The following is an 8,145-nucleotide window of genomic DNA, read 5'->3' as shown; positions in this document are numbered from 1 at the left end:
ACTGTGGACATACCTATTTAATCATATGCAAAGAGCTGGCCACGAAGTAAGGGAGTCCGTTAAACGCCGATATAGGCGAGGCGCACCTTGTATTTTTCCAGTAAGCAGCGAGCTGTTCGAATTCAAAGCGAGTCGTTGTCTTGTTAACTACGCACGCCAACCCCCTCCCAACTTTCAAATTCAAGCGACTTGAGCTTGGGGGAGGTTATATTTGAATGAAGGGAAGCCTGCAACAGTATTTCAGTTTGACTTCGACTTCACTGGACTGAGACCTCAGATCTCAGCATTTACATAGCTAATTTTGCCACTAAGCTAGAATTCGACAAGTCGGATCTGCAGAGCACTTGCATTCATATTTATCATTCATTCTTGTGTGAAAGCAATGATTACTTGTGCACTCTCATTGTAATTTCATTTGAACGGAAAGTCGTTGGGCCAAGCTAGAGTCCGTAACCGACAGCCTCCAATGTTAGGCGGGGATTCACCTGCTGCCACAAAACGACTATGAGTTTATTTAAAGACCCGTGGTGGGGGAAGCGGCTCCCATTCTTCTGTAATGCTTGGTGGGAACTGAACGTTGTGCGCGAGTGGTGAAAGTTCTTTGTATTGACTAAAAGCGGTTACACGCTATGGGAGCGTTGATATTTAATGTATTATTATTTCGAGCCGAACTTTTATAGGATAATTATTATATCCTAAGACTTTGATTCCAGTACGTTGACAGAGCAAGTGCGGTTTGGTACCGCGGATATAATAACTTTGTTAATCCGAGAGTAATGTTTGCTCGAGACCCATGGATGAGATAAATGTACATTCAGAACAGTGACCAGTATCTCATATCGGTACGCGATCGCGAGTTACATATATGCATCGTGTGCGCTCCGCTTATTCTATTACCGCTCAGAAAGACTAATGTTGATTGGGCCTAGACGCTTGACCTAATGACGTCCAAGTCGAACTAAATACTTGTGCGTAGGCTGCGCAAATTACAGTCTAGCATTAGAATCAACATTGTGTACTCGTACACGTAAGGCGGTGAAGAAGTGATTTTAATCCACAAAAATTCTACAGAGTTTTCCCGGGACATAAAGAAGACATCATGGCTCACCGTTGTCATGATGAGCTAAGCAGCTGAGACTCTGAGGAATTGTGGTCAGTGGTGGATGGCATCTAACTGCAAAATATAAGTACGAAAGTCCATTTCTAGGCATGTTCCGGAAAGGCTAATACATTAGGATAGGGAATCTTTCAATATGTTTCGTAAAATTAAATGTCAGCAAATTTGGCAGTAGTTTTGTCTAAAATCAGTTAAAGTTAAATGTTTAGCTGAGGCTGGTATGCATGTATTTAGCCCAGGCTATTTGTACATATATATTATAGTTAGATGGGATCGAGGGAAGATGCTAGGAGTTACATAGTGATTGAATTTGCTAGTGTAGTGTTTTCTGTGTTATTTCATGTCATTATTTTTTAGAGATATTAGGGTAAAAGTACTTATTTTCAAGCAGACTAGACGTCTTCTGCGTTAGTTAAATTTGCGACAGTTTACAGTATAACATTTAGTCAGGTTTCTTTCTATGCATGCGGAATGTATTATTTCAGCTGCGATGAGAGCTGCAGTGACAAAGTGTCCATCGTTGGGACATTAGAGGCTCATTTAATTTAGCAAGAATGCGAGTCCGGGAAACTAGCATGGGATTGAACCAAAGATACGTAAAGTGAAAGGCTTGAAATGCCAGAGGATGATTTTAGGGCCAATTATATGTGATTGGGCAAGATATGCCATGTTATTGCTGGGAGCTATGTCTGAATATGAAATAAGTATTCGGCCGTGGAGTTGCAAAGAATGCATCGACCGAGCGGAGATGGTAAATGAATATTTGTTACCTCCTTGGGAGGTGAATTACAGGCACTGGCCTGCCTCATTCTGTGGAGCTCCATAGATAGTGGAAGTCCCCAACTGACAGCCGAGAGCTGCTTTTTTCCCACTCGTGGCCAGAGAATGTGTAGGGACAATTCCGTTAAGCTTGCCAGACTGAGCCCTCTCTTGCCTGTGAATATTTGTTTCCTTCTTTTACAGCTGACCGACTGAGGACACGGAAATATGTGAGACCATTTGTGTCTGCTTGCAGACGCATAACCAACGTAGCCTGCTGATATCGGGTTCGATCCCTGATATCTGTGTTATATTCATGTGTTGTATATGTGTATGTTCTTTGTTGTGTTTTTGTGATTTGTTGTCATGTGTTGTTTAAGTTGAGATTATCAGACCGTTAGGTGAGTTTTATTGATAACCAGTTCTGCCTGGTATATGTTTGTATGAGCATGGGCTCATAGTTGTTTCATTACTAATTTTAAGATAGAGTAGGGGACCGCCTTATGCCAAAATGATTATTCATGTATATCCGCAATAGCCGGAATGTAAATATAGTGTTATAGCTATTGTACTAATGTATTAGTGTTTCCCGGTTCATAATATGAACGATTTACTTCGTCGATGTACACGGGCAAATATGGATAGCCGTACTTATCTAGCGCAATTAAACATTAATACGTAACGGATGAACGTTTTCCCTTGTAAATTGACATTGTAATTTGATTTGATTCGGGGTCGTTGCCCGCTTTTGTTTACTTACTGTTAAATTTTTGAATGTTAAGTGTTTCATTTTGCGTACATCACAATTTTACGACTATTTCGAGGTCGAGTTGTTTTATTTTATTCCGAGTATTCCAGTTAGCATGGACCATTTTTTATGTTTTCTTTGGATATAATTGTTACGGAGTTATCCGTGGAAGGCAGAGGTGAAAGAAGGTGCGGGCTGGAATGGGTCAAACTACGAGGCCGAAAGATGAATTAAAATTTCAATAAAGGTTATATTTTCGAACATAGCAAGATTTAACAATTATTTTTTATAGTATTAGAAAACTTAACGAGTACAACAAGACAACAACTATCCAATAATCAGGTACAAGGTATAATTTTACAAACGAAAGCGCCAGTTTCGGGGTCTTAACAAGTTCTGGGCTTCGTGCCCCAATTCCACAATCCTTGAACTACTAGCCCAACTTTACCAAGGAACACACTAGATCAAAGGGCAGAAAACTCTTCATTCAAGGAGCGATAGCTTCAAAAACCATACCGGGCCTCGTAGAGGCACTTTTACCACATCAGAAAGAGCTGACCCGCTCTCAATTTTTCCAGCCTATTGAAGGCAATACCATACTTTACAATTAATTGCCATCAAGGTACAACTCACAATGAAACACTGGTATCTTGTACCCAACCTACTGGGCCTTATCAGACAAGAAAAGGTTAAGTAAATGGCCCCAAAATGCAAAATGAATGGAGGAGAGAACTTGCACTCCTATATGAAAGCTTGTTAAAACCTAAGAGACACTAGGCCGAATAAACAGGGGCTATTTCCACACTAGGGAGGTGACTCGTATAAGAAAAATTTTAACACATTAAGGAAGAGTAGAAAATCGGTTACGAAAACGTAGTCACGTCAAATCAAAATGAAGGGGAGCTCGAGAGGGTAAAGCACTCTCTATCCCCGAATTACAGTTAAAGATATATGAAGTTTTACAAAGGCAGAAAGAAATTTACATGTTTCAAGAGATAGGTTATATATTAAAGGTTTCGGACCTGCCCCGCGGGTTAAACTGCTGAGCTAACAAGAAATGAAGATGTTAAACGGCCATTACCTTGTTGAAGAGCTGCTGCCCGAAGGAAGAGGCGCTACCCGCCCCCTGCTACACGTCCATACACAAAGCTAGATGTAGAAGAAGTGGCGAAGAGCCGTGAAAATCAGCAGTTTTTAAACCCTCGGGGAAGATTCGAGACCTTTCATTAATAAAAACGCCACATCCTCTTTCTTTATTGGTTGATATCAAACGGTACACACAAAATCGAAGAAGAAACACATGATTGGTCAAAAATTAATTACAGAAATTCTTGATTGGTTAAAATCAAAACCGGCGGAAAGAAAAGATTACTACTGCCAACCCACAAATGAAAGAACGAAATTTAGTAAAGAGAAAAACTTATGAATACAAAATTTCTTCAAATAAAGTTCCTTCACTTCACACCAGGGTGCATGATCATAGTTTTTTAGTAGGGACATCTATAAGAGAAGGTCCACACTTTTTGATCAATAGAAAACAAAACACGTTGAAATCCACACAGTATTGACAACTTGGTAATCACAAAATTTTACTGTAGTGACATCTTCTGAGAAACTTATAAATTGGTCCAGTTTTTAAGGTTCAGATTTTCTCCAGTAGAGGAGGATTTATTGGCGCAAGATTTAAAATTGCGGCGTAGGGGTGTACCGCCCTGTACAATAATAAATCCATCTTACCCCTTATTTTATGTTCTCATTTCATGATATTTATCCTGTCAATATATTCTTTAGTACAAGTTTAGTTAGAATTTTTTCTTCGTCCATTTTTCGAACGTTACTGCGCGCTGTACCACCCTGAATTAGTCGGATCTAAAGACAGGACATGGTGCAGTATAAACAATTATAACTAAAGTTTAAAGTGTTGTTCTTTGTTTGCAGTCAGCTATTTTTCAGACAGCTCAAAACGTAAGCTAATCCTTAATATAGTGTGACTCAGCATCACCTTCCAATATCGTTTGCAGCAGCCCAACTAACGTCCACATGGTTGCAAGGGTGCTATTGACCTACAGGTGTACTGTATGGTACTAATGTTCAGTGAGCACATTTTGCACACGATACTGAACCTTAGCGAAATGTTATATCATCCGTTCGTGAAACATGACGCCTTGAAATCATGTAGCAACATCCTTTTACCATGTAACTATGTTAATATGTCGTGCCTCGTGACCGGGTGTAACGAAGGGCGGTATATTCTTCTTCTTCTTAATCTGTTTACTCCGCAGGGTTGGTTTTCCCTCGGACTCAGCGAAGGATCCCACCTCTACCGCCTCAAGGGCAGTGTCCTGGAGCGTGTGACATTGGGTCGGGGATACAACTGGGGAGAGTGACCAGTACCTCGCTCAGGTGGCCTCACCTGCTATGCTGAACAAGGACCTTGTCGGGGGATGGGAACATTGGAAGGGATAGACAAGGAAGAGGGGAGGAAGCGGCCGTAGCCTTAAGTTTGGTACCATCCCGGCGTTTGCCCTGAGCATACTCCGCTGGTTAGGACCTGAATGTACTGTTATCTCTGCTGTCATTAGGCATGTTTCCCACAGAGGAATACGTTGACATGCTCCTCATTTATGGGACAGCAAGACAAAACGCGTATGAGGCACTACGTTTATACCAGGAACGGTATCCCGACAGGCGACACCCGTCTGCTACGACATTCCGCAGTGTTGAAAGACGCTTAAGGACAACAGGCGTGATTACCAACCACCCACCGCTCCGGGATAGGCCCGTTACATCGGGTGAAACAGAAGAGGCCGTCCTGGAGGCAGCTCGTAATAATCCACACATCAGCACAAGGGCGATTTCACGACAAGGGAACACCAGCCAGTCGTCCGTCTGGCGAATACTGCATTAACATAAATTTCACCCATACCATCTTGCGCTACACCAAGAGCTCCATGGGCGGGATTTCGAAGCTCGAATGGAGTTCTGTCGGTGGCTGTTAGGCAGGCTGGACAATGATGCAGCATTGGTATCGCATATCTTGTTCTCGGACGAATCGCGCTTCTACAATAATGGGAACGTCAATCGCCATTCATGCACTATTGGAGTCCGGACAATCCTCACTGGGTGCGACAGGTGGCCCATCAAGTACGATTGGGAGTGACTGTTTTTTGTGGAATCTTGGGGGATTTCTTTGAGACCATTGGACGGGCAAACGCTACCAGCACTTTCTGCTTCAGGAACTCACACTGCTGCTGGAGGATGTGCCCTTGCACGATCGTTTGACGATATGGTTGCAAGAGGATGGAGCTCCACCACATTCGACTTTGCCTGTTCTTAACCATCTGAATGAGGAACTGTCAGGGAAATGGATAGGACGAGGAGGCCCTATTTCTTGGCCCACCAGATCATCGGATTAACGCCGTTAGACTTCTTCTTGTGGATGGCATTTGAAGAACGTCGTTTACACTCAAGCGCGGGAAAACCCCGACCAGCTCCGGAAACTCATCACGGACGCCTGCCGAGCAATTATACCTAGAATGCTTCAGCGCGCAAAACGATCTAATGGACACCGGGCCGGAATATGCAAAAACCAAAACGGTCATCACATCGAACATTTGCTGCTATAAAACATTGTCAGAGCAGTTGTGTTCCTATTACTTCCGGTCTGTATGTGTCCGGCCTGCTAACTAATCGGCCTTTCTTAGGACCACAAACACATTCATTCACACACAATTAGCATCAAAGTGGGTACACTGCGTGCGGTACGTATTATACAAATATTTCAAAAATTTGCAATCTTCGCCCGGGACTCGTACCTCCCACCTGACATGTAAGCCCGCTCCATCACGCCTTTACCAACTACACTGCGGTTCCGTACGTTACACTAGGCAGCTTATAGCTAGTGTAGGTTTACTGCGGTCACAATATCAATTTAGTACTTTTTTTTTGCTAGTTGCTTTACGTCGCACCGACACAGATAGGTCTTATGGCGACGATGGGAGAGGAAAGCCCTAGGAATGGGAAGGAAGCGGTCATGGCCTTAATTAAGGTACAGCCCCAGCAATTGCCTGATGTGAAAATCTTCAGGACTGCCGACAGTGGGGTTCGAACCCACTATCTCCCGAATACTGAATACTGGCCGCACTTAAGCGGACTATTTTTATATAAACCTTGTAGCAGAAGGTAAAAAAGGGATTCCCTGCCCACCAATGCATGATACACCCGGAAGTCACGCGATTTTAGTCGTCCCCGCCTGGAGTAAATTAAACATACACTGAAGAAATTGGAAATTGCAACACACAGAAGGAGTGGTGCTACATTGCTGCAATTGAACATGCAGGACGAGTGTTTGGTTGTGATTCGAAGATTACACTTTCAGGTCCCTCTGATCGCAAGTTTGGACAACAATCAATACAGGATGTGCCCACCACGAGCTGCAATACATTGATGAATTCGTCGAGGCATGGGGTCAATAAGGCCCTGGATCGCTTCCTGAAGAATTGTGGCCCATGATTGCTGCACTGCACTGGTCAGTTGTTCCAGAGTTGTGGGTGGCTGAGGACGGTTGTCCAGTTGTCGACCCATCATGTCCCACACATGCTCAATAGGACTGAGGCCTGGGTATCTGGCGGGCCATTCTAAGGTTGTGATGTCGTGGAGAGCTTCTCTGGAGATGCGTGGAGTGTGAACCCGGGCATTGTCCTGCTGAAACATCCCATTAGCAGTGTTCGCCATCATAGGGACAACCGCAGGATTGAGTACCCTATCAACGTACTGTCGAGCAGTCATAGTGCCCTCAACAAACACTAATTGTGATTTCACATTAAAGCCAATAGCTCCCCAGACCATTATGCTTGCTGTTGGCCGTGTGTGCCTCTCGACAATAAGATCTCGGCGACCCCCCTCCCCGGTACGTCGGCGCACACGATTCCGGCGATCACTGCGGGCAAGGCAGAAGCGCGATTCATCACTAAAAACGACCCTATGCCATTCGTCGACCCACGTTGATCTTTCTCGACACCAGGCCAGCCTTACACGTCGCTGTTGCGGGGTCAATGGAACACCTTCTGCAGGGACACGGGCTCGTAAGCCAGTTGCACGCAGGCGATTACCAACTATTTGTTGTGTAACGTGGGGTGCAACAACTGCTCGAATTTGTGCTGCTGTTGCATGGGGTACCAACCGGCCATCCGAATGATGCTGCGATCCTCTCTCACAGTTTTCTGTCGCGCTGGGCCTGTGCCAGGTCTACGAGTATGGGTACCTTCATTTGACCACTGCTGCCATACACTTTGTACCGTAGATGCCTGTCGGCCAACACGTGCAGCGGCAGTCCTTAGCGATAATCCAGCCTCACACAGCCCAATTATCCGAGCCCTCTCAAATGGCGACAGTTGTTGATAGCGTGCTCTTCTCTGTCGTCGAGGCATGTTTGACGGGGAACACTTCTCTGCACAGACTGCAATTCAACTACGCTACACCAGAGTCCGAATACTTGAGTTGATTCCTCCACGACCAATCA

Source organism: Anabrus simplex, chromosome 2, assembly GCF_040414725.1.
Source record: "Anabrus simplex isolate iqAnaSimp1 chromosome 2, ASM4041472v1, whole genome shotgun sequence".
NCBI lineage: Eukaryota > Metazoa > Arthropoda > Insecta > Orthoptera > Tettigoniidae > Anabrus > Anabrus simplex.
Note: the sequence above shows the minus strand (reverse complement) of the source record.